General features: G+C 44.6%; 1 long non-coding RNA gene across 1 annotated transcript; it reads right to left on the reverse strand.

Annotated features, from left to right (window-relative positions):
• Positions 1 to 71: 71 nt before the first annotated feature.
• LOC106456004 (uncharacterized) lies at positions 72 to 3,069 on the reverse strand. The gene is made up of 2 exons (XR_001290196.1): positions 2,354 to 3,069; positions 72 to 524 (listed from the first exon to the last, which is right to left on the reverse strand). It is a non-coding gene; the product is annotated as an uncharacterized LOC106456004 (long non-coding RNA).
• Between the last annotated feature and the right edge of the window lie 2,976 nt (positions 3,070 to 6,045).

Raw genomic sequence — 6,045 nt, forward strand, 5'->3', positions numbered from 1 at the left:
TAATTTCAGCAAGCATAATGCCTAGGAAAGAGAGGCTGAGAAAGGAGAAAATAAAAGTCAAATTGCATTTAACCTGTGCGATTTTTTTATTATAAAAAGAAAAGGTTTTCCACATATGCAAAAAGTGCCCTTTTTCCCCCCTGGAGCACTTGCCCCCCAAAATGTCTGTGCACGCCACTGATGACTGATAACAGAGAGGAACAGGGGTTTAAATGCATCAAAGTGACAGTTCTAGAGAACTTAGGACAACTGGAGACATTTAAGGATGCAGGGACTGACAGAGATGGGGAAGAAGTCTCATTGTGACAAGTGAAGTTTGTCTTGTCTGGCTGGGCAGCTCTCCTGGTGCTCAGCACCCCCAAAGCTCTGATCCTAATCGCCCCTGATCCAGCACATAAGGCCGAGAATCCAAATGTCCTCCACAGGACTGACTGGAAAGTGAACTTCTCCAGGCTGGCACCAAAGTTCCTCCTCTGCTGACAGCTACTCAGGTTTCTTGTCGTTTGTCCCGTTTTCTTTGTCGGCTGCAGAGAAAAGTGAATGGTAAATGGTAAATTGCCTGCATTTGTATAGCGCTTTACTAGTCCCTAAGGACCCCAAAGCGCTTTACACACTCAGTCATCCACCCATTCTCACACATTCACACACTGGTGATGGCAAGCTACATTGTAGCCACAGCCGCCCTGGGGCGCACTGACAGAACACTGGCGCCACCGGGCCCTCTGACCACCTTCAAAATAAATCGAGATAATCATCTGAATACCATGAGCGGGTCCACGCCTTTATACGCGCTCCTTTCGGTTTTCTGTCCGTATATGACACCAAAGCACACCCGGAATTTCACGCTGCTCTTCTCGTGTTCGTGCGACACCTATGAAGTCATGAGGCCTCGGTCAAAGTCACTCTGCCCTCTCATCCAAAATATACTGATGTGCTTCATCTAGAAGTTACACTAGTCCATAAACAATCACACTGAGGAAAAGTTACTGTAGTACGAGCTCAGTGTAAGTCACAGTTTAGCAGCCATTACGATTATGATGATAACCAGCACATGAAATGGAGACGTATCTAGGGCAGCGGTCTCCAACCTTTTTTGCGCCACGGACCGGTTTATGCCCGACAATATTTTCACGGACCTGCCTTTAAGGTGTCGCGGATAAATACAACAAACTAAAACTAGTAGGTACCGAAAAAAAGAAGATTTATTCATAACACACGTGAAAAGACCCAGGAAAACTGAGTTAATGATGAAATAATGAAACTATAACAAAATAACGCTGAAAACCGATAAAAACCCTGAAAACCATACATTTCTCACCCGAGTCTCAACTCTCGCGGCCCGGTACCAAACGACTCACGGACCGGTACCGGTCCGAGGACCGGGGGTTGGGGAGCGCTGATCTAGGGTATTGTGGGCTCACAGTTAATTGGCCTCCTGTTCATCTTTTTCTTTGCCTCTGCAGTCTAAAGGCCTTTACACACCAGAGCCTATTATTCCTGAGAGTATTTAAAAATATTTCGTTTAATTTCCCAGGACGAAACATTTTTTTTTTTTTTTTTAGTATCAAGCTCGATTTTCCGATTTTTGTGACGAATCACGATCGTGCTTAACACTTTAATTAAACACGTCACCGGATACGTTTAGCATTTTTAGCAAGGGTAGGTAACTCGAGGGCCGGTGTCCTGCAGATTCTAGATCTCACCCTGGGTCAACACACCTGAATCAAATGATTGGTTCATTACCAGCCTCTGGAGAACTTCAAGACATGTTGAGGAGGTCATTTAGCCATTTAAATCAGCTGTGATGGATCAAGGACACAACTAAAACCTACAGGACACCGGCCCTTGAGGCCTGGAGTTGCCTACCCCTGGTTAAAAGGCTAAATTAGGTCAGGGTTTAAAGGGTTAAAACTTCGCGTTTGTGCGTATTAGAACCACGTGTAAATAATAAAATGATCTTTGCTCAGACATATGCGGGACGCCAGGGGGTATCAGGGCCATATTGAAAACTATACCTAATTGATGATTCGGAGAATAAAGTCGAAATTGGGGAGTGATTTGTCGTTCAGCTCCTTGATCTCTCCTTCAAAATTTTGCATCTGATGCAAGGATTCCGACACTGCGTGTGCTGTGCCACAAGACACGAGAAGATGGCTGATCAAGTGTTTGTAGAGGAGCCGTGTAAGTGGTTTGGCTTGAAAGTGCGAGCGTAATCGCTATTTCATCTTTTTCCCCCAAAGAATTTTGCGTTCATTCGCGAAAGAGACATTTTTTATGTGGCCCTAATACTCCGTCATACTGATCTAATGTCGAACACGGCTATGGAAAAAAAAAACCCGGATAGGCTACTTACCACTTCTGGGTGTTATCAGGGCATCTCATCTTGACTTTCAGCCTCACGACAGATGGATCCCTCTCTTTCTCTCAGTCTTCATTTTGTTTATAGCAGAAATAATACCCACGATGTTCCTTCCTCGCATGTGGCAGATTTAAGGAAAAGTCTCCAGAGAGTCTTCCATCAGCAGTCCCGTTATCTTCGTCTTTGCAGGAATTCCACTCAAACACAACTTGCTGATTCATCTCCCACCGTGCAGAGACACACTTGTTGTCGGCAGTTGAAAAGTAACACGGCAGCGACGCTTTTTCTCCCTCTTTCACGGTGACATTGAAGGGAACCAGAACTGTAACCTGGATGCGCATCTCCCGGCTGTCGCATCTTAATAAATAAAAGCCACTGTCATTGTAAAATATGCGCCTGAACAAAATGGACGAGTTTCGAAAGATCCGGCCTCGGTAGCCCCGGGCGGGTGTCCACACACCGCGCTGGTGGACGGACGGCCACGTCCACCTCCCCATGGGGCTCAGCCCGGAGCAGTTTTCCTTCTTCGTCGTTCGTGCAGTTTTGTGGAAACGTGAAGGAGTTTCCTAAAACAGGCTGGACATCTGCAGACAAACGGGTAAAAGCAGCGAGGACGAGCAGCAAGGCTAACATATCTGTGTCACACTGAACACCGGTCAGAAAGTTAAGTGCTTCAAGAGTCCGCCCCCACCGGCACCACCGTTAGCACATTAACAGTGTTTATCTGGTATTATTCCACTTGCCACAAATGTCAGTGTAATGGGGAAACCACGCCCCCCCCCCGCCCCTCTCGGTGAGGCTGGCTGCACGTGTCTGCCGTAGCCATACCAGAGATGAGCTGTATTTTTCCGCACACGATATAGCTAAGTAGTACAGACACATAAAACATGTTTGATAAGCTGATGGGCACCGAGTGTAATAAGTGCTTAGTGGACACATGTCCAACACCAGTTTTATGTACTTTTCATTTGTTTATTATTGTGTAAAACTGTATGCTAATGAGATGTTCTGCCGTAGTGTGCTGTGCGGAGTGGTGTGTGGCGAGCCTGTGCACTGATAAAACACCGTTGTTTCCATTCAGGAAATAAAGTGGCAACGAACGATCAGAGACTCCTTGTCTTCTTAAAAACACAACACATCGCAGAGTCGAGGAGTCTGTTTGGGCCGAACCAGCGGCGATTCTAGAATCAGAGCTTTGGGGGTGCTGAGCAGCCAGGAGAGATAAACCTGTCTCTGTCAGTCCCTGCATCCTTAAATGTTGTCCCGAGTTCTCTCTGTCTCCTTGGTGCATTTAAACCCCTGTTCCTCCCTGTCCTCATCGTCTGTTATCTTCGTATCCGTTATCAGTCATCATCATTTTACCATCTCTGTGTAAGTCTGCAAATTTCTTTATTAAATCATAAGATTATTAAATTCATCAAGTCTCTCTGTGTCTGGGTCCTCGTCTCAAAACATGACATCACTGTTTTGTACATTTTAACACAATTTAACCCCCACATTTGTTAAAGAAAAGCAAAACACTTTTTTTTTTTTGAAAAGTCTGTAACAAAACCATCAAATCTGATCAAGGTTATTTAAATGCTGCAAACGAAGAATGGATTGGAATAGAAAAAATATTCTAACCTTAATTACTGGGCTAAAATCGCCCCTGGGCCGAACTGTTCCAGCGGGATGAAGCAGAAACCGGTTACACACGTTTCCCCCACTTAAGGGCAGGCGTGGAGAGGAGAGGCCGGTGTAGCAGGCAAGTACCGTTTATTGAAGTTTTTTCCCTCTTTCTTTATGTGTGTGCGTGTGGCATCCCGCCTGTGCCCCTCAACAATAACATTTCAGTAGCTATTAATTACAATTTTGCTAAATAAAAGGATCTGGCTTGCATAAGTCACACTATTATTATTATTATTGTTATTATTGTTGTTGTTGTTGTTATTATCACAGTTGTGTGAATGCGTTGTTGCACATGACACGGCCGGCTTTGTTACCCTCTAGCCTCAGTGTACTTCAGAGACATGTATTTATGCTGTTTTTATGCGTAGAGTCTTCAGGTGCCCCGCTCCTCGCCTCCACCACTCCTTCCCACCAGACAGCCATAACCACAACTCCACTTTCAAGTCCTGTCTCAAAATGCTTGTAATTGTGTGTGTGTGTTGTTTTTGTTTTTACTTTTCTGTCCAACGTGACCTGTAGTGTTTTGAATCAGCAGAATCTCACTGAAACTAACATTTGTTTAATGGTGAGGTGAAATTGCCGCTTTTTCTGAAACACTGAGTCAGAACAAGCATGGGCGTGGCAAAAAGTGTTCCCCACATTGAACAGTGAAAATATGAGCAACACATTTATGAGCAAACAGTTGCCAGTGTTTTTTGGCGGACATCCTTAGACCAAAGATTTTTGTAGTGAAATATAAAGAAGTGAATTGCCTTTGCTCCTTCTTTTGTTCTCAAACTGTTCTCCTCTAGAAGCTCAGTCTGGCTGGAGCTTTTTTCTCTCTCCTCGTCTTCCCTCGTGGATTGCATATTTCATTGTTTCCAGTTCCTACCTCTCTCCGACCTGTCCCCTCTAATGTGATGTCTCTAAAATGAATGTATGGTTGGAAGGGGTCCAATTTCACTGCATATGCATGTGACAAATAAAGGTCTCTCTCGCTCTCTCTCTCAGCTTCTGTTTGGAAAGATGAGCCTTTAACATAAACTGAAGCCCATGATAGTACAGATGGTCTCTGTTGAAACTGAGATTTGAATCTCAATGAGATTTTTATTTATTTAGAAAATATATATACAAATATAGGCATAGATTTTAAGAATAAAACAAATCAAATCTAAAATCATATGTGAATGGTCATTGTTATCATTTGTGACTACCGTTGGCATTATTAAAGTGCACACTAAACACTAAAGCGCATTCATAAAAGCTGGCATTGTGCAGGAGAGGCAGCTTCTGGCAGATGTGCTGAAGAGGAGGAAGAGGAGAGGTTCTCATGGTCCATCTAGGCTTCATTTGGTCGACCGCAGTGCCCGTATGAGGCACCTCTGGGGCAGCATGATGTCATTAACCGGCCAATCAAAAGGCCGACAGGCAAACACACCAAGGCTGTAATGATAATGATCACCGCAGGCAGAAATCTACTTTCTTCACAGGCTCTCGGTGTCGGCTGCAGAGATAAAACAACAGAAATGCACTCAGATTTAGACGAGAATTTCATTCTGATAACTTCTTACTTTTATTACATTTTCACACAAATATCTATACTTTCTATTACATTCTATTAATTACCAGGATATGTTGCATAAAAACAGATGAAAGTGGCAAACCAGTGTGTCATAGTCTGAGGTAACGCACTTCAGTAAGTGCAACCGTTCGAGTCAAGTGCAACCTCAGCTACCGTCTGTACGCTGCCTTCCTGTGCGTCCTTCCTGTGACACATGTGACATCCCTGAATACTCACAGGCACAAAAGGAGGACGGGTGCTGTTGCTCTGATCCGGACTCCTCTGGCTGGTGACCGTCAGCCTCACGGCAATCACGACTTCATCTTGGATGTAGCAGAAGTAATCGCCCTGATCGTCTTTCTGAGCTTGCTTCAAGGTTAAAGAAAAGTTTCCGTGTGTGACCCAGTCCGCTGACAGCGACAGTCTGCCCTCAGCAGCCCCGGTGTCTTCCCAGGAATTCCGCTTAAGCACGTCTTCT

The sequence above is a fragment of the Pundamilia nyererei genome, unplaced genomic scaffold, assembly GCF_000239375.1.
Source record: "Pundamilia nyererei isolate P.nyererei 1_Seehausen unplaced genomic scaffold, PunNye1.0 scaffold00851, whole genome shotgun sequence".
Classification (NCBI taxonomy): Eukaryota; Metazoa; Chordata; class Actinopteri; order Cichliformes; family Cichlidae; genus Pundamilia; species Pundamilia nyererei.